The sequence below is a fragment of the Somniosus microcephalus genome, unplaced genomic scaffold (genome assembly GCF_052327205.1).
Source record: "Somniosus microcephalus isolate GS21.2 unplaced genomic scaffold, FLI_Smic_1.0 unresolved_chr2, whole genome shotgun sequence".
Classification (NCBI taxonomy): domain Eukaryota; kingdom Metazoa; phylum Chordata; class Chondrichthyes; order Squaliformes; family Somniosidae; genus Somniosus; species Somniosus microcephalus.
The window spans coordinates 79935438-79956518 of NW_028225180.1; the positions used below are offsets into that span (position 1 = coordinate 79935438).

General features: G+C 46.7%; 1 protein-coding gene across 1 annotated transcript in view; it reads right to left on the reverse strand.

Moving 5' to 3' along the window:
* Positions 1-14355, reverse strand: part of ahnak (AHNAK nucleoprotein) — a 61593-nt gene extending 47238 nt beyond the window's left edge. Inside the window, exon 1 of the mRNA XM_085976150.1 lies at positions 14227-14355. The gene's annotated coding sequence lies outside the window, so the exon portion shown is untranslated. The remainder of the gene's footprint in view (positions 1-14226) is intronic.
* Positions 14356-21081: the final 6726 nt, after the last annotated feature.

Genomic DNA, 21081 nt, shown 5'->3' on the forward strand with positions numbered 1-21081 from the left:
GCTGTTGTAATGTAGGAAACACGGCAGCCAATTTGCGCACAGCAAGCTTCCATAAACAGCAATGTGATAATGACTAGATAATCTGTTTTAGTGATGTTGATTGAGGGATAAATATTGGTCCAGGACACCGGGGAGAACTCCCCTGCTCTTCTTCCAAATCGTGCCATGGGATCTTTTACTTCCACCTGAGAGGGCAGACAGGGCCTCGGTTTCACGTCTCATCCAAAAGACAGCACCTCCGACAGTGCAGCACTCCCTCAGTACTGCACTGGAGTGTCAGCCTAGATTTATGTGCTCAAATCTCTGGAGTGGGACTTGAACCCACAACCTTCTCACTCAGAGGCAAGGGTGCTACCAGCTGAGCCACGGCTGACAAGAGTGGGGGAGAGAGTAAGGGGGGGAGAGAGGGCAGGCGAGGGAGAGAGGAGATAGGCATGGTGGTTGAGAGGGGGCAGTTTGCTGACCTCAAAAGCACTACACCCACAAGAAGCCGAAACACAAGCTGTCCTTTGAAGAAGAACAGGTCTGATGGACCCCACGTGCTTCTCTGATGAATCATCGGAATTGGTTTCAGGGTCTTATTATTCCAATTAATCTCATTCCGTTTCACATGTCCCAGAAAAATGCCCACATTAGCTTCTCTTGGGGTAACACAGAGGCCAATCTGTCAAAACAGTTCCAGGCGTTTGCTCTGGAAAAGTCAGTAGGACAACAGCAGGCTTAACCAGATAGTATTCTCTTTTGTTATCAGTTAATTCGATGAATTTAATTTGTTTTTATTCTGTTCTGTACTTTTTTTTCAACAGGATATGTATCACCCACAGCTCTGAATTCAATAACATTTGGCACACAGCATTCTGTCACTTTTCTTTATTTTTCAGGTTTTTCTCCCCTTCTGCCCCCCGCCCCCAACACCTGGCAGTCACCCTCCAGTACCTCACCCAGAGTGGTCATTCTTCTCCTGCACTCCTAGACGATGAGTGTTGGCTGACTATTCAACTGTGGAGGACATCGCTGCTAAGCCAATCCTATCCTCGCTTGAGACTCACAGAGAACCATGGAATTTTACCCCATAGAAATAGGCCATTTAGTCCATCGGGCAATGCCAGCTGTTTGAAGAGCTATCCCCTTAGTCCATTTGCCTTGCCCTTTCCCCATACCCTTCAAATATTTATCCACTTCCCTTTTAAAATCTACTATCGATTCTGCATCCGCCACTGTTTCTGACCGGGCATTCCACGTCCTAACAACCCTCTGTCTAAAAATAATTTCTCCCAATCTCTCAATTCAATTCAATTCAAATCGCTTTATTGGCATGACAAGTTACATCTTATGTTGCCAAAGCATTTATGCCCTCTAGTTACTGACTTACAACCAGTGTAAATAGATTTTCCCTAGTTACTTCATCAAAACCTCCATAATTCTGAATACCTCTACCAGATCTCTTAACCTTCATTGTTCCAATGACAAGAACCCCAGTTTCTCTCTGCTCCCCTCTTAACTAAAGCCTCTCGTCGCTGGTATAATCTTAATGATTGGCTTCTGCTCCCTCTGCACATGCACTTTCCAACCAGGGGCCAGTGAATGGTGATTAGGAGCAAGAATCTTGGCCAATTATTCCCCCTATCTAGCCCGGGCACACTGAGTGCTATTACAACACCCCTTACTGCTGCCAGGGTTGCTGCTCCTGATCACTATCCAGTGACCTCTGTTGCAAAGTATGCACACGTGAGTGTCAACTGAGGACGCGATCGGTTTGATTCAAGGACTCAGTTGTGATGCCCCTTCCAGTCAAATAGCCTACTCACAGTCTAGGCTCGCACTTGAAGAATGGCCAGCAGATGAGGGACCAGTCTCAGGAGAGCTGCTGATGCCCACAGAACTCTACCCCAGCCCCATTTAGCACCTTCAGCAGAGGACACAGCAGTGAGGGGCTGAAATCAGCTCTGTTTAGACAATGCCCTGAAAATTGGTCCGCCGGCCTCAGAGTAGTACCGGTGAGCTGCAGGCATCAGTTGCGGCCCCAGAGGCAGCTTGCCGGGGGGATAGGGGAGTGAATTTGGCTTGCTAGGAAGCCAGCCGCGAGTCTCAGGTGAGTCCGGGAGGAGAACTCCTGATCCTCCCCGCTCCACATTCAGGTAAGTATTTATTTTTAAATGTACCATCTTGGTAATGTCCCTTTAAGGACCGCTGGTTAGGTTGCTTGTGGACCAGGGTAATCCTGAACGCAGCTGGCCTGTTACCTAATGCGTTCAGGGTAAACCAATTTCCGGTTTGATCCTAAAACCAATTTCCAGATTGATCCTAAAATAGGCGTTAGTCCTCGGATTGGCATATTTTAGTCGACCGCCAGGAACGCCTCTACCCCCCGAATCAGCATGACGTCGGATTTGTTTCCGACGTTGTTCCAGAGCGGGAGGTTGGCCCCCTTTAATGGGACCTCTTTGCACCCGTTTTCCACGACGTCCAATTTCACCCCCAGTGAGTTTCTAGTTGAGAATTTAGCAGGGAGCTGAATGTAGCCAAGGGTTTGATTAAGACTCAGGATGTGCTTTTCCTTTCTACTCTCTGCTCTTGTGTAAGCAGCAAGGGCAATCAGTGGCTTCAGAGGAAATCAGCAGATCTGGACCCTGCACTGGTAACATTCTCTGCTGCATGCCACCGATTCTTGGGTCTGTCTGAAGGATGCCTCGGGCAGATGGGGGTCTCTGCCTTGCACACTGTGCAGCTGCACAGATAAACAGAATCCCATCAACTCAAAGACTTTCTTGTCTTCTCAGTCCCTGAATTGGACAGTCCCACTGATCTTGATTGGCTCTCGCTCCCCTAACGCCACAAATTTAAAATGTTCTTTCTCGTGTCTAAATCCCTCCATGACCTCACCCCTCCCTAGCTCTGGAACCTCCTCCAGCTCTACAAACCTCCCCCCCCAGAACTGTCTGTTCCTCTGATTCTTGTCCCCTATCCACTCCCTTCTCTTTGCCCCATCATCTAGACTCCACACTCTGGAATTCCCTCCGAACTTCCTCTCTTCGTTTTAGATCCTCCTTAAAACCCGGCTCTTTTACCAAGCTTTCGATCACCCCTCCCAATGCCTCCTTTCGTTGGATCGACCTCCATTTATTTCTTAACGCCTCTGTGAAGTGGCTTGGGACCTCTTTCTACATTAAAGACACTTATAGAAATGCAAGTTGTTGTTTTGGGAACACACAGAACCGATAGTGGTTTTTGGTATTTGGGAAGGTTGTCAAGCAGAGAGCTAATGAGTTGATTCAGAGCAAGACCAGTTCCAAGGAGAACTCCCACCTTCATCATGGAAATACACAGACGCCTGCCTGCCAAGCCTCATGATGGTACTATCTGGAACCGCAAGACCTCATTGGATTCAGCCAGCTTGGAGGGAGATTAAAACTGCAGGCTTCACCCCAACTGGTCACAATCCTCAAACACATAACTGTACCGATCCCAAAACAATGAATTTCTACCAAAGGAAAACAAATGTTGTCCCCACGCTCACTGATAATCTCCGTACGTTAGGGAGTGGTTTTAGAACCAGCCCAACTTTAGGCCTAGGCTGGCTCCAGGCTTAGACCAATTCAGTCCAAGACACCAGAATTCTCAGACCATGCTCACCCTACTGTAGACCTCATGCCATAGATGTGATGCAGGGCATTCTTACAATGGCCTTATGTGCTATCTCCCATTGCCAGAAGAGAGAAATATAGCAAGCTGCGGTAAGACCACAGGGGCCAATGGGGTGAATCTTCAACCCAAAGCCAAACCTTTGGGGTCAATTTTCAAACCAGTAAAAAAAGCCTCATACTGCGCAGTCGCTTTTACACGGAGTCACTCCTGGATTCAGTCTGGTGTGAGCAGAAGTCACTCCCAGATCCATTCTGAATTCACTCCAGACACTCTCTAACTTGGCTCACACATTATAAATGGTCAGCTGGGTAAGTACCAGAACTGCACCACAGCAAGAGCCTGGCCTTTCAGGAAGACAAAATTGGAGGTGGGGGGGGGGGCGTGGAGGGTAGGGGAAGAAATTATTTTTCCTTCACTTTTTTTCGTCCCTGATTGGAAAATGTCTGCGTCAGCCATGTCGCGCGGAGCAGGAATCTTCTGGCTCTGCGCGCAAGAAAAAAAAAGGTGAATAGAATTCAACGACGGCTCGTTAATAAAAAATTCCAGAGAAAAAAACAACTTTCTTCTCTGCTTCCTCAGAATTACGAGCTCCTTCTCTGCAAGTTTCCTAAGCTCCGCCTGAAGGGAGAGCAAACTGCACTCCTCCAGCTAACATCAACAGGGCTTTGAGAGACGAAGCCAAGAAAAATAACATAGCTCCTTTCAGTTTAGCCGAGCCACAGACTCCCTTGACCTACATACAATTTGTGGCAGGGCAGTTACTTGTTTACTGCGTTTTAGGATGAATCCAGATTGAGAGCTGAGCTGAGCAATTAGCCAAATTCTGTTAAGAAAAGGCAAATCTGGCTGCTTTTGCCATGTGAAGGCACCCGTTCTTGTGAAGTTTTGGTTCTGCCAGCTATCTCCCAGTACCTCACCACAGACGATTTGGTCATTACCACAGTGTGCTGTTTGTGGGAGCTTGCTGTGCGCAAATTGGCTGTCGCGTTTCCTACGTGACTACACTTCAAAAAGCACTTCATTGGCTGTAAAGCGTTTGGGACATTCTGAGGTTGCGATAGCGCTATCTAAATGCAAGTCCTTTCTTTCTTCTTTCTTTACTTTTATCCAGGTGTTTTCATGTTGGCCAGGTTGCTCAGATTCAGGGTGAGCCAACTCCCAGCCTCCCGTAATCCTATCTCGCCAATATATATATGCATATATATTAAAGAAATGGTTTAAGCTCATCTCGGCTTGGTCAGTGCTAAGGGCACCAGAATTTGCCCCAACACTACGTAGGCAAAACAGCCCGGCTTTCCTGCTCCTGAAAATTATGACAGCTGGAAGGTGAAAGGGTGAGGACTTTGGGTGAGGAAGGGAATCAGGCTTGGCCATGTGCCCATTAATCCCCCCACCCTTCCCCCCATTCACATTCTAGCCTCACACATGAAGAATGGGCACTTGTATGTGGTACAGAAGGGTGGCCAGAGCCCCTAGAATCCAAACCTCAGCGAAAGACAGCACCTTCAGGCATAAATTGAGAGAGAAAAACACACCATCAACGCACTGAAAGCCAGTCTGAGACAGACATGGAAAGTTGCAATAAAAAAGCACTGAAAATACATTACTCGTGCAAATATTTGTAAGCAAATATTCAGACGGTTTACATCTTAGCAAGTTATCCTCTTATTCTGCCTCAGCACTAAAGCCCAGAGACTCTGCCAACACCCAAAGCAGCAATAGCCAAATGGTGCATTGTGTTCCCACACAACTTTTCAAAGGCTCTTAACGAGACCCCACAGGAAAGTATCTGATTCCAACCAGAGATGAGGGGGATGGAAATAAGCCAGTGTTCCTACTTCTGATTTCTCTCCAGTGAACCTCTGGCTAGAAAGTACGTGTGGATTTCAGGGGAGGATTAGGATCGAGCTATCGCCCTCCCATGTTGGTTGAATAGACAGCAGCACTTATTGTCAAAGTTCATACATGAGAAATAACCCCTTGCGAGAGGTACTGGAGGGTGCCAGACACCAAGGAAAGAGTCAGTGCCTTCAGAAGAGAAAAAAATAATGGACAAAAATGACATGGGCAGGAATGTCACTGGAACACCATCACCTCCATGTTTCCCTCCAAGGCACACACCACCCTGACTTGGGTATATAATCGCTGTTCCTTCATTGTGGCTTGGGTCAATATCCTGGATTTCCCTACCTAAAACCATGCTGAGAGCACGATCACCACAAGGAGGGCAGCAGTTGGAGGAGAAGACCCACCATCACCTAAGAACAACGCGGATGGCCAATACATGCGGTCTTACCACATCCCGAGAACAAATCATTTAAAAAACCCAAATGGATTTTATGTAACCTGTTCAGGTGGATGCTCAGTATTCGAGCCATATGCCCCATCCCAACCAAGCAGGGAACATGCAGGCAATGGTCCCCAGGACAATCTCAAACACCAGCCAGTGAATTTGAAGGGCCGGACTTCAGGAACAGGTCACCCAATGACTCAGAAAACTCGCAGAACGAATGGGTTAAAAAAAATGCCTCCCCTTTATGGCTTAACAGCTTCATCCAGCTGAGCCGGCCAGACCAATAAGGTCCCAGCTGTGTGAAGTTCCCCGGGGGCAGCAACCACTGGCCGCAGTGCTCAGCGAGCTGGGAGGAGAACAAATTCAGCTGGGGAGCTGCTCCCAATCACTATACAGTGACCCCCTGCTCCAAAGTGCACATGTGCAGGCATTGGGTGAGGACAGGATTGCAATGCTCCACAGAGTAGAGTACCCTGCTGTATGGCTCTGATTCCACCTCCTCACCACCCCCCCCCCCTTTTTGGGGCAATACATTTATCACTGAAAAATGCTAGTGAAGGTGGGACCCTCCAAATTCCCACTATGGTGACTCTCGGCTACATCACGATACTGCCCTTTGATCTCCCCAAAACACTTTGTGCTTGCAAGTAATTTCAGGACACAGCCCCAAGCCTGTACAGGCAAGCAATCCTGAATTGTCGGTGAGTTAACAGGACTCCAGTAATAGCATTAGCCGATGGACTCTCTGTTACTGGGACAATGGCTGCAGCAGCTGTTCTTTGAAGTGTTTCTTGGTCTTTCTTGTAGCGTATAGATATGTTGTTCGAATTTCACCCCTCCTCTCCTGAAGGTTTTGACTCCTGCTCAGGCGCAAGTCCTTGGATCCCGGCTGTACCTAGTGGGCCATTTTTCATGCTTCGGCAGAGTACACAACCATGGTGGGGGGGGGGGGGCATCGCAGCTGAGGTGAATCATGTTTTCATCCCACATCCACACACATACATCTTCCAGCACACAGTGATCAGGAGCAAGGACTATCCCTGATTTGTTTCCCCCCTCATTAGCCAGGTGGCTCTATAATCTATGCTGACACCCAGCTGCAATGACACTAAACAGATACCAGGAATTGAACCTTGCATTAGTTTTTCTGTATGGCTATCGCATAGATTCTCAAACTGGGGCCTCTGGAGCTTAACAGAGTCTGCAATCGGATCGAATTGGGTGTAAATATTTGAACAGGATCCACAGGAAAGTGTCACTATTTACAGAGGGTCCCGGGAGTGTGTCGCTATTTGAAAGGGTTGCACTAAACAATGTCAGCATTTGCAGGGGGTCCCTTGGAGGGTATCAGTTTTTTCAGGAAGGGTCCTTCGGAGTGCATCAGTATTTGCAGGGGGTCCGCAGAAGGGCGTCATCGGGAGTGTGTCAGCATTTGCAGGGGATCCCCAGACAGAAAAGTTTGAAATCACTAGGCTATTGTGTAAAATATAAACTCTCTATCACTGTGCGTTATTAACAGTCTTGTAAAGGCTCCGAATTACATGTGCACTATGAGTGGACGTGTGGAGCATAAAAACCGGCATGGACCTGTTGGGCTGAATGGCCTGTTTCTGTGCTGTAAATACTGTGTAATACTAGTGCACACAAGTCTGCCAGTGCTTATACACAATTTGTCAGCATCCCAGTCCCAGATTGCTTAAATTATTTAATGAAAGATTATAAATTATACAAATGTTATTATTAATTAGAATTAATTATTTATAAAATTGTGTAATAACATACTCCTGTTATTATAGGGCTGTCAGGTTTACATTTAACAATACCTGCATCAAGCTTTTACACAACTTTACATAAGTTGCATGTATATAGCAGCTCATCTTGTCTCAGAGTGTCAGTGTTTAGCGTACGAGTTCCTTTTGAAGAGCAGTCGCTATTGGTATGCTGGCCAACCACGGCAGCCATTTTGTGAACAGCACAAATAATCATAAAATGAATGGCCAGTTCATCTGTTTTTGGTGGCGTCTGTTGAGAGAGGAATGTTGGCCGGATTACCAGGAGAACTCGCCTGCTGTTCTTCCAACAGCGCCGTGGGGCCTTTAACATCCACCTGATCAGGCAGATGAGGCCTTAGTTTAACGTCTTATCCGAAAGATGGCACTTCAGACAATGCAGCCCTGCACTGGAGTGCCAGCCTCGATTTATGGGCTCAAGTGTTTCGGAGAAACAGATATAAAGGTCCCCACTTCTCGGTAGTAAAGGAAATGACTCTAGCCAGCACCATGCTCATGGTGGGGACAGTATTTTGACATTCAAAGTAAAAGGCTAAAAATTTATCAAGCACAACAGCCTTTTAAGCACTTCTTTCTGACTATCTATTATTTTGATAGAATCTGCTTGACGCTCCCTTCCCCAACCACCTCATCCCCATTACCACAGGTGGGGGAGGAAATAGCCAGGAACTTCTGCTCCCGGTCACTATCTGGTGACCCCTGCCGGATAGGGCTTCGGAGGAAGTCAAGGCCAAGCTTGATCAGGACCCTCCCTCTCATCGGGCGAATAGCCTGCCAAAATTCACTGTCTAGGCTGCTACGGTAAAGAAGAGCAACCTGGCCTGCGGGCGACCGACATCTCAGTACCCCAGCTCGAGGAGAGTTGGAGAGAAAATGGGCCAAACAAAATGGTGCCCACATCTTGAAAGCGCCACCATTTTGTCATGTTGATAAGAAAGCTGTAACCATGGCAATGCTCTTAACCTATTCAAATCGGGCTTCCCTCACTTCAGATCTATTTATACCTCGTTTCCATTTTGTGCGAACTTACATGAGATTCAGGTCTGCTTCGCTTCACTCCTTAAAAAATGGAAATGTTATCACAGACTGAAAAGCTGCACAAAGTCTTGGGGATACAGGTTACTCTGAGCCTGGTTGTGGCTGTTTGCCGTTTCAAAAACAGTCGCTAACCCACTTTAAATGGGTTAAAATGGTGAACAGAAATTTTACATGAGCACGTAAACCCAGTGGTTGAAAGATAGTTGTATCTGAAGTTGTCCCCCCCCGCCCCCCAGAGTTTAACAAGCCCCAGGGGCAATGTTCTACAAAATTCTCTTCACCAGAAACTGGCAGTAAATATTTATGAATTGTTTCCCACAGTCAGTGCTCCAAAATATTCTCACGCAATTTCATTTATAAAATTATGATTTAAAAAAAAAATCAATTGCCATGCGTCACTAGTTGTTTTCTACATTCTCAGAGTTAACTTGACAAATTCTAAAAAGGACAGCAGGGAATCTGAGTTTTATATTTCAGTTTATTTTTTTTTAAACTCGCTTCTCTCCCCACGTCTGTACAAATGCTGTTAGGTTCCCAAATCTCCTTGTTACAATATCTTCTCTTTTGAACAGAGTACAATTTTTAAAGAAAGCCCTTGCATCTATACAGCGCCTTATTCCCGTATCTCAGAGATGTCTCAAAGTGCTTCACACACAATGAATTAACTTTTAACTGTTATTGTGTCGGTGAACACAACAGCTAGTTTTGCACACAGCACGATCAACAACAACAGCAACAACTTATCTTTAACGTAGGAAAATGTCCCAAGGCTTTTCACAGGAGCATAACCAAAAATTTACACAACACCAAAGAAGGAGATAGTAGATGGGGTGACTAAAAACTTCCAACAAGATAAATGGCCACTTATCCTGATTTTGGTTATGTTGGTTGAGGGATGAATATTGGCCCCTGCTCTTCTTCGAATAGTGCCATATGATCTTTAGCATCCATGTGAACAAGGGTCTTAGTTTAAAATATTGTTCAAAGGACAATACCCCCGACAACAAAGTACATGCATCTTTTTTGACAACTTCATTTAAACAATTCAGTTCACATTTTTTCCATACATTTTTCACAAGCAAGATGTCTGGAGTGTGTCCTCATTTGACCCTCCAGTTGAAAGATTCTTGTGCTGAAGTTGTTAGTAAAGGTGTTTCTCATGTTGATAAAACACAGAGTGCAGGCTTTTGTTTAAATTACACCTTTGGTCTACATGTTTACATGAAAATGATCATTAGCAAAACTATTCAGCCTCATTATTCCCGGCTTTCCCACTATGTTTAAAATTGGCACCATGTCGAATACATTTAGCTTCTCCCCGTGCATGTCTCACTGGTGTCTGTGCCTCAGTGTTTCTCCGTACCTATCACTGTCTTTGTCTCTTCAGTACCCATGTCTCTCAGTGTTTCTGTGTGTCTCAAGTGCCTGTGTTTCAGAGTTTCTGTGTCTCTCAATAACTGTTTCAGTATGACTCTCAATGTCTGTGTGTGCCTGTATCTCTTAGCTTTTGTGTGCATCTCAGTGTCTGTGTGTCTCTCAGTGCCTGTCTGTGTGTCAATGTATGTCTGTGTCCCTTAGTAACCGTGTGTCTCTCAGTGCCTCCTATGTGTCAGTGTCTGTGTGTCTCAGTAGGTCTCTCAGTGTCTGCGTTGCTCCATGTCTGCCTGTTCCTAATTAACTTTCATTGTGAGCCCTCACTGAAAAAGTAAGAATCTTACACCCTCAAGATTACTTTTTGGAGATGGGGAGGGAGGCTAAGATCCCACGGTACACTTAAAAGTTTCCTGGAACGGATCAGACTTGAGCCTGGGCACTGTGAATACCAAAAGCTCAGAGATATTAACACTGTAAAGCATGGCTGCTTTTTGGTGTGTGTGTGTTTAATCACACAAGTAAGAAATTCAGCAACTCACTGGCAAAAATGTAGAAGTGTGAATTGGCATGCCAAAGTTCTCAAAATATCTATATTCAAAATGTTACATCTACACATACTTCCTGTTAACTTTTTCCATTATAACTTCATATGACCGCTGGGAACTAGCTATGCAAACTCGTCAGGCTGTCATTACACCCACCGGCCAGTGGAGGCGCAGCAGCGCCATCACTGACCGGAGGGTGTAATTACAACGTGACAAGTTTACATGGCAGTTTCTATTATAAATGTGGAGGTAGGAATTTAAAATGATATAAAAAGAGGATTAAATGTACAACTTTTTTAAAATGGGGACTGAGTTACATCTGAGGTGCACCACCCGAAGACTACACTCCTCAACTCCCTGTATGCAATACCATGGCAGATTTACTGGTATATTTTAAAACTGGGATGGGGGAGGTTCAATAACCTACTGAATGATCATTGAAATTCACTATAATTCTGGACCAGGCCGCTGGTTTACAATATTCATGGAAAGTGGATGGAATGGCGGAGATCCAGTCATGACAGGGAGCAAAGACTGAATCTTTGAGTGTTGTGTAATTAACTCACGCGGTCCCTTGCCCGCCAGTGATATTTCACACAGGCGGGGACTGAAACCAGAATGCCATTCAACAGGACCTCTGCGCAGATTTGTCGTATACAAGTGTCTCCCTAACTAACCCCAACTGCGCAGAGAGCAACCCACATCGGCAAACATTAGCCCCAAGTGGCTCAGCCTCCAGTTAGAGAGCGACCTCCTCCCAGTAAAACGGTTGTGTCAAAAGAGGTGCCACTCACATTGCAGAAACATCACCACATGTCACTTGTGCCTGACATCGAGACGTGCAACTCTTCCTCTTCCCAAAATGATGACCATTCACTTCCCCCCGCTGCCCCACCCCACACACACACACCCCTCTTAGTTCACCACATCTATCGAGGACCAGCTTTCAGTGTGTGACATTCCTGGAGCAATTTTGGAATCTGATTATTTGCGGACACTTTTTTGCATTTCTCTTTTCAAACTCCCCACTCCCTTGTCATTGTTTTTTCTCTCCGCTCCTCTCCAGAAGGTGAGGGAGCTCCACGGGTAACTGCTGCCTTTCAGGTATCTTGTCCAAGAGGCCACTCTCCGCGCGGGAGTCTGGACAGTGTGCGGTCCTGCGGGCTATTTGGCTAAGAGAGGCATCACGGCCGAGTCTGATCCTGCCCTCACCTTACATCTCCGCACTAGCACGTGCCAGCAGAGGGGCCTGGATGATGACCAGGAGTGTCATTCCCCCCCACCCTACCTTCCTAACCCCAGTTGTAGATAAGCTAAATCATTACAGGTGGGGTGGGGTGGGGGGTTGAATCTGCGATCGTCTTGCTCTGTAGGGCTCATCACCACACCGAGGGAATACATTTACCCACCGGCCCATTGCAAATGCGCTTTTAAAAATATGAACCACACCCCTCTGAAAACACAATCAATTGGACATTTCCACAGCTCGGAATCCGGTTTAAAATAAGTGTTGGCGAGGTCAGAACTGCTAGAGTTGATTTTCTAAACGTTATCTGCAAATATATAAATGGGAACGTGCCGTGTTGCACTCAGAGCTTCAGTGCAAAGACCACTCCACCCCCAATCCCAATCAAGGATGGGAATGGTTAACAGATGCAAAATACAAAGGGTGCGTCCACTCTGCAAGTCACAGCGTCAACAGGCTGGTGTTACCCTCCGGAGTCTTGTAGGATTTCTACATACACGGCCCCACCCGAAGAACACTTCACCAAGAGCCTCGCTCCTCCTCGGACCCCTCCTTTGCAACTCACTCTCTTTTGCAGCGGAGCCTCTCTGACCACCTCGGGGCTCTAATCTTCATCGAAAACAGGATTCCGTCTCGACTCTCAAGAACTGACTGCGAAGGAGATCCAAGTCAATTCTATCAACTCCCCCCACCCCTCCAAAAAAAGATTACAAATCATGTATCTTTTTAATTACAAAAAAAGACAATTCGCTCTGAAAATTCTTTTGATTTTTCAAAAGGATTTCGTTTAGTTTTTTTTAAAAACCATATCCCGATCGGGTGGGATACACCCCTTTGCACAAAAACAGGCGGTTACACAATCCTTACACGGTTACACAACTGAACCCCTCGACGTGCACATGCAGAGTGACACACCCTTACACATAAGGGGACTTACTTTCCTCCTGCTTAACACGTCTGTGACAAAGTGTATTGTGCATTATTTTTAGCAATTGAGCTAAAACAGGGTACAGATTGATGATTTTTTTTTTAAACTGGTATGCATTAACCCATACTCTGCGGTGGGCATTAAGCCAAAGGTGAATGTGGAACGGGAATAAGTCAACCGGCTACAAAGGTGAACACTTCAGTGTCCGAAGCGTTTCAGGAAACGCAAACGAGACCCAATCGTGGTTCCAAAATCTCACATTCACCAGCATCGTTTCTTTTTGTACAGAAAAAAAATCGAATGCCACTCAAAGGAAATAACATTTATAAATTTTAAAACTCCTTTGAACTTTTTTTCAGTCTGACTGGGACAGGAAAAAAAATGTTTGCCTGCTATATTTTGAAGATGTATTCAGACAGGAGAGTGCTGCAAAAAAAAACCTCCCTCCCACAACCTTCAAATAATATTTGCAGCTGGGGGATTTGACAAAAAAAAAACCCTGCTTGATATCTCAGGGGCTCTATACTGGTTCAACTTGTTTAATCTTCAAACAACCTCACCACACCCATTCTAGGTCTCTTTTCACTCCTGCCTCTCGCTCAGATTTAAAGTCACTCTGCTCTCTGTCTCTCTCGCTCTCTGCGTCTCGTTCCTTCATATATACGGTTCTGGCAGTAGTTACTTTTTCTCTCTCTCTCTTCCCTTGTCCTCTTCTCTCAAAAGTCTGCTTTGAGTTACCCTGTCTTTCCAACCACAGCCACGAATTCCAAGGTTAGACCTTGGCTCGGTGCCCAGAGGCTGGGGAAGGGAAAGAGAAGCGTTTTTTCCCCCTTTTTCACACCCATGTCAAACACGATGCAGAAACTTTCTTTAAAAAAAAAGCTTAAAACTTGTCAACACCATCCCTTTTCCCTTTTTTTTGAACCGGATCTCCACGTCTACATTTTTCATTGGAATTACGAAAATAAACTTGTGTGCAACTTTTTGACATATATTTACAAATTTAAATATTCAGATTCCAGCAGGTTTGACATCCTCGCCTGCTCGATCGGCAAACTTTTTGAGTGTTCAGTTGATTTTTTTGTCTATGCAGAAGGCAGGCATAGCGAGCCCGAAGGTACATTAAAAGATCCACGCCCACGTTATAGCTCTCGTCTGTCCAATGCAGCCGCTAACAGCTGGAAACGACCTATTTGTCGCTTGCAAAACTCGGCAAATAAACTTTATGAGAAGTTTGCAACTAGAGAACCAATCACTGACTCAAGTTAGCAACTTTTTATTTGCAAATCAAAACTTTTAAGCAAAATATTTCTGCAGTAAATTTCCACTATTTAAATAAATATCTTATAGATTGCTATTCGATTTACCTGGTGGCAGCGATTTATGGGCTAAAGCCCCCGCCGTCTCATGGTGCCGGGGCACCCAGTGCTTAGTGTGGAATAGCCCGTTATTGAATGCAGCACTCAAGTGTAGCTCCAGCCTCCAGATACTCGATAATAAAGCTCTTCTGTTACAGGGCTGGGCTCTTGTACACGGCCGGGTGTGTCCTTTAGGGGTGGAGACTTACTTCGTGTTGAGAGAGAAAAAAAGTAAAAGCTTACATCAGGGATGTGCCAGAGCAGTCATGCGCCCTGGCAAGCCCACTTCTCCCAACACTGCTGCAGAAAAACCAACAGGCAGCACCATACCAGGGTCCTGTCATGTTTACTAGATCTGAGGGGCACAGTACAGTCTTCTTCTTTTTCATCTTCTTGGGTTCACGTGCGCTCCTTGCGCTGCCTGCGCTTGACTTCCGCTTGCTCCCGGCCGAAGAGACTCGAGGTGTTCGGCGCCTTCCCGGATGCTTCTCCTCCACTTTGTGCGGTCTTGGGCCAGGGATTCCCAGGTGTCGGTGGGGATGTTGCACTTTTTCAAGGAGGCTTTGAGGGTGTCCTTGAAGTGTTTCCTCTGCCTACCTGGGGCTCTCTTGCCGTGTCGGAGCCCCGAGTAGAGCGCTTGTTTTGGGAGTCTCGTATCGGGCATGCGGACAATGTGACCCGTCCATCGGAGCTGATCGAGCGTGGTCAAAGCTTCAATGCTGGGGATGTTGGCCTGAGCGAGAACACTGACGTTGGTGCGCCTATCCTGTCATGTTTACCAAAACAGAAGAGTACAGCCTGGGTCCAGCCATGTCTACCAGATCTGAGGGGCACAGTACAGAGTAGTCCAGCCATGTCTACCAGATCTGAGGGACGCAGTACAGAGTAGTCCAGCCACGTTTACCAGATCTGAGGGGCACAGTACAGTCTAGTCCAGCCACGTTTACCAGATCTGAGGGGCACAGTACAGTCTAGTCCAGCCACGTCTATCAAATCTGAGGGGCACAGTACAGTCTAGTCCAGCCATGTCTACCAGATCTGAGGGGCACAGTACAGTCTAGTCCAGCCACGTTTACCAGATCTGAGGGGCACAGTACAGTCTAGTCCAGCCACGTCTACCAGATCTGAGGGGCACAGTACAGTCTAGTCCAGCCACGTCTACCAGATCTGAGGGGCACAGTACAGTCTAGTCCAGCCATGTCTACCAGATCTGAGGAGCACAGTACAGTCTAGTCCAGCCACGTCTACCAGATCTGAGGAGCACAGTACAGTCTAGTCCAGCCACGTCTACCAGATTTGAGGAGCACAGTACAGTCTAGTCCAGCCACGTCTACCAGATCTGAGGGACACAGTACAGTCTAGTCCAGCCACGTCTACCAGATCTGAGGGGCACCGTACAGTCTGGGTCCATCCACGCTTATCAGAGCTGCAAAGTGCTTTGGGACATCCTGAGGTCGTGAAAGGCACTATATAAATGCAAGTTCTTTCTTTTCTTTGATGTTAGGGGGCAGCCTGTGGGGCAAAACACTAGTTAGAGTAAAGTATCTTAAGGAGGGAGAAAATCAGGAGAAGTTGAGAAGAGTTACTTTAAATGGGACAAGTAATAAATTTGCAAGGAATGTGAGTCACACAAAAGTCAGCACAGGATAAACAAAGTGAGCATTAGAGCGGGTAAGATACCAGCAAGAAAGGTGAAAAGGGCTTGTTTTAACTGGATAGAGGACTCCCTGTACTCTGCAATTCTGCACCACAGGACTCTAAGGGCCCTGGCTATATACAAAGTGTTGAAGGGCTGTTAGGTCCATTAAGAGATAAGTTCAGGAGGGGGATGGGGAGCAATCAGGCAAATTCCAGTTCCAATCAACCTTGTCTTGTTGATATCTTCAAGAGCTCTACACATACAGAGGCTATAATCAGGACTGGAGAGTGGATTACTTCATTTTGATAGCCAAGAAAAGCACTGGGACTTAATCAGAAATTATACAGAAGGTTAATTTTGGCCCTCGGATGAGATGTTTATCCGAGGCCCCATCTGCACGTTTAAGTGGACATTAATGACTGCATTGCACCATTCAAAGAAGAGCAGGGAGTTCTCCAGATGTCCTGGCCAACATACCTCATTCAGCTAACATCACGAAGAAAAACCCAACAGATAAACTGATAAAAAGAAAGACTTGCATTTCTACAGCGCCTTTCACAACCACCGGATGTCCCAAAGCGCTTTTCAGCCAATGAAGTACTGTTGAGGTGCAATCACTGTTGTAATGTAGGAAACGCAGCAGCCAATTTACGCACAGCAAGCTCCCACAAACAGCCTTCTTCTTCTTAGGCAGTCCCTCGGAACCGAGGATGACTTGCTTCCACACTAAAAATGAGTTCGCAGGAGGTGACTGATGAGTCCAATGCGGGACCTACAGTCTCTGTCACAGGTGGGGCAGACGGTGGTTGAAGGGGCGGGTGGGCGGGGTGCTTGGGTTGATGTGCGCTCCTTGCGCTGTTTGCGCTTGGCTTCCGCTTGCTCCCGGCGAAGAGACTCGAGGTGTTCGGCGCCTTCCTGGATCCTTCTCCTCCACTTTGTATGGTCTTGGGCCAGGGATTCCCAGGTGTCGGTGGGCCAGGGATTCCCAGGTGTCGGTGGGGATGTTACACTTTTTCAAGGAGGCTTTGAGGGTGTCCTTGAAGCGTTTCCTCTGCCCACCTGGGGCTCTCTTGCCGTGCCGGAGCTCTGAGTAGAGTGCTTGTTTTGGGAGTCTCATATCGGGCATGCGGACAATATGACCTGTCCATCGGAGCTGATTGAGTGTGGTCAAAGCTTCGATGCTGGGGATGTTGGCCTGAGCAAGAACACTGACGTTGGTGTGCCTATTCTGCCAATGGATTTGCAGGATCTTGCAAACAGCAGTGTGACAATGACATGATAATCGGTTTTTAGTAATGTTGATCGAGGGATAAATATTGGCCCAGGACACCGGAGAGAACTCCCCTGCTCTGCTCCGAAATGGTGGCCGTGGGATCTTTTACGTCCACCCAAGAGAGCAGATGGGGCCACGGTTTAACGTCTCATCTGAAAGACGGCACATCCGACAGTGCAGCGCTCCCTCAGTACTGCCCCTCCGGCAGTACGGCGCTCCCTCAGTACTGCACTGGGAGTGTCAGCCTAGATTTTTGTGCTCAAGTATCTGGAGTGGGACTTGAACCCACAGAGGCGAGGGTACTACCAACTGAACCACGGTTGACATTCCTCACGGTTGTTTGTGGGATGTTGCAGTGCACAAAATGGCTGCCGTACATAACAACAATCACTATGTCCTGAAGTAATTCAGAGGAGAGATCCCTTGAATGGAATCAGTACTGTCTCATTACAGGCAACTGTTTACATACAAGACTTCCATTCCAGATGTTTACATAAGCAGTTTCAATGTTAAATGTTGACATAAAAGTGTGACCAAAAATTGTGACAACAGGAAGTTGGACAGGAAGTGCGCACTGAATTTATACATCTCAAATATAATGATTTACTTTGAAATGCAGTGATTGTTGCTTTGTGGGAAAATGCATAGGAAGATTTCACGAATGGTAATGAGATGAACGACCAGTTAATTTTTTTTTTCAGTGAAGTTAGTTGAAAGAAGAATTCTGATTAGGGACGTCAGGAGAACTTCCTGCTCTTGGAAGATACCATGGGATCTTTAGCTTCCATCAGAACAGAAAGACAGGGCCTCGATTGAACATCTCATCCGAAAGACGGCACCCTCAACAGTACAGCACTCCCTCAGTATTGCACTCGAGTTTCAGCCTAGATGATGTGATTAAGTCCTGAAGCGTGGCTCGAACCCACGACCTGCTGATTGAGAGGTGAGAGTGATGCTAACTGAGCCAAGTAGAAGAAGCAACCCACAAATGCTGAACTGTCGGCAGAGGCTTCGCATTCAGATAGAGCGTAAAGGTGCAGCTGCAACAGCTCTTATGTTCCTACTGTAACTTTTGTGCTGCTGCCCCTGTCATAAATCTACCGATGATTGACAGCCCAGGCACATCTCTTTAACGGTGGAGGAGTTGGACTTTGGCATGTAACAGGTCATTGGATTGCATGCATGGCTTTGGGCTGTACCGAGCCCGGGAGCGACAGATGGAGTTTCTCTGTCGCCTGGCTAATAAGGCTGCAACAGTCCATCACCAAACGGTGGATGACGGCTCTGCCGATAACAGAGATTGCCAAGACTGACAAGTAAGGCTGAGTATTGTTGAGGATTCCTGCTCTCCATTTCCCCGTGCAGCTTGACTGTTCGTCTGCCCCGAGATCAGATGTGACTAGTAAGCCAAGGAGCTGAATGATTATAGCGGGAGTGTAGAGGTGGGTGGGTAACAGGACAGTCAATCTTTCTCAACAGCTGTTGATTTCATCCTTGCACTGTTAAAAACCACACATCATTTGGCCATGCAGTGTCCAATCTTGTCAACAACAGCCTTGGTGGATGTGGCCTGTCAGTTTACCTGAGTTTTCAGAATGCATTTGATAAGGTCCACACGTGAGGCTTTTTGAGAAGATAGAGTTCGAGGGAACTGAGGGCATATTAACCGGGTTGCAAATTGGCTTGGCAATGGGAGATGATAAATGGCCTGTATCAGCTAGGGAGCAACTAACTCAGCATAGACTGGAGGTTGAGCCTGATGAGACCCTCAGTCTGTATGGCTCAGTTTCACACTGCGCAATGCACTTACCAACTGAGCCATCAACATAAGAACATAAGAATTGGGAGCAGGAGTCGGCCATACGACCCCTCGAGCCTGCTCCGCCATTCAATAAGATCATGGCTGATCTTCTACCTCAACTCCACTTTCCCGCCCGATCTCCATATCCCTTGATCCCCCTAAAGTCCAAAAACCTATCGATCTCAGCCTTGAATATACTGAACGACTGAGAATCCACAGCCCTCTGGGGCAGAGAATTCCAAAGATGCACAACCCTCTGAGTGAAGAAATCCCTCCTCATCTCAATTTTAAATGGCCGACCCCTTATCCTGAGACTGTGCCCCCTGGTTCTAGACTCCCCAGCCAGGGGAAACAACCTCTCAGCATCTACCCTGTCAATCCCCCTCAGAATCTTATATGTTTCAAGAAGCTCCCTTTATTGTCGTTCAGGTGGCTTAACAATAGGGTGAAGCCAGACACAACCATAACCTCAACCTGGTGCTTCCTGAAGCTGTAGGAATAATACTATGACTAGTACAACTCCGCACAGATCTGTTTCAGGTCCTTTGTCATTTACACTTCCATAGATGATAGGGGGGAAGGCTGCTTCTGGTAACGGCACAAGTTATAGTGATGACACCTGTTGTGTCCGTGTGTTAATGGAGACACGGAATGCAGGAGTTGGTTTCACAGGTGTTTACTGAACAAAGTCTGGAGGTGAACTAACAGATACAAGACACTATACAGGCTTATATAGCCCGAGTGGCCATTACCGGCATTACAGTACACAGGGGCTCTTAAAGGCACATACACCACAATTCCTCCCCTTTTAGACAACCAGTACATAACATTTTAAGTAATCATTAATTAACATGTTACAAGAACAATAATCTACACATTTGCTGCAGTTAATCAATTATAAGTCAGTCTCTCTGGAGGCTTCCTGACTTGGTCCGGATAACCCCTCGGTGGTGTAGTAGTTTTTGGTGGTGTAGTAGGTTCTTTTGGCAAGGTCGATTCGGCTTGAATGCCAGTGTCGGGTTCATCTGGTTCCAGTATCACCGGATCGGAGGTAGATACTATGGGTATCTCTGCTTCATCATTAGGCGTACAGAGTTCACAGAATCACAGAAACCCCACAGTGCAGATAGAGGCCATTTCGGCCCATCGAGCCTGCACCGACACATATCCCACCCGATCCCCTACATCAACACATATCCCACCCTATCCCCGTAACCCCACGTATTTAATCCCCCTAACACTAAGGGTCAATTTATCATAGCCAATCAACCTAACCCGCACATCTTTGGACTGTGGGAGGAAACCGGAGCACCCGGAGAAAACCCACGCAAACACGGGGAGAATGTGCAAACTCCACAGTTGTGGTGTAGGTTCTCCCTTTTCGGATGACTCTATGATCTGGTCAGCATGGCGCCTTATTATGCTTTCTCCAATGTCCACGGTATACATCAGCGGTCCTAGTCGTGTGCAAATAGTTCCAGGCTGCCATTTCTCGGTACGGTAGTCCCGGGCCAAAACTTGTTGACCTATCTGGAAGGTTCTAGTTGGCCTTTCATTCATGCCTTGAAATTGCCGGTTCTCCACGTCCCTTCTGATGTTTGGCTTGATCAAATCCAGCCGGCATCTTAGGCTTCTATTGAAGAACATCATGGCGGGAGTTTGGTTTGTAACCACATGTGTTGCATTCCTGTATGCAAACAAGAAGTTATCTACCTTATGCTGTAGATTTATGTCTTCATTACCCATGGCCTTTATGGCCTTCTTGAAGGTCTGGACAAACCTTTCAGCCAATCCATTGGTGGCGGGATGGTATGGGGCGGACGTGTAGTGCTTTACCCCATTGTTTTTTAAGAACTTCCTGAATTCTTCGGACACAAATTGCGGTCCATTATCAGAACAGATCTGTTCAGGCAGCCCATTCCTGGCAAATATGGTCCTTAATACTGTGATGGTTTTTTCCGTGGTGGTGGAGGACATCTTTATTACCTCCGGCCACTTGGAGTGTGCATCAACCGCGATTAAGAACATTGAGTCCATAAATGGACCAGCAAAGTCGATGTGTACCCTTTGCCATGGAGATGAGGGCCACTCCCATGGATGTAGAGGGGCTTGTGGTGGGGCGTTTTGGACCTTCTGGCATCCTAGGCAGCT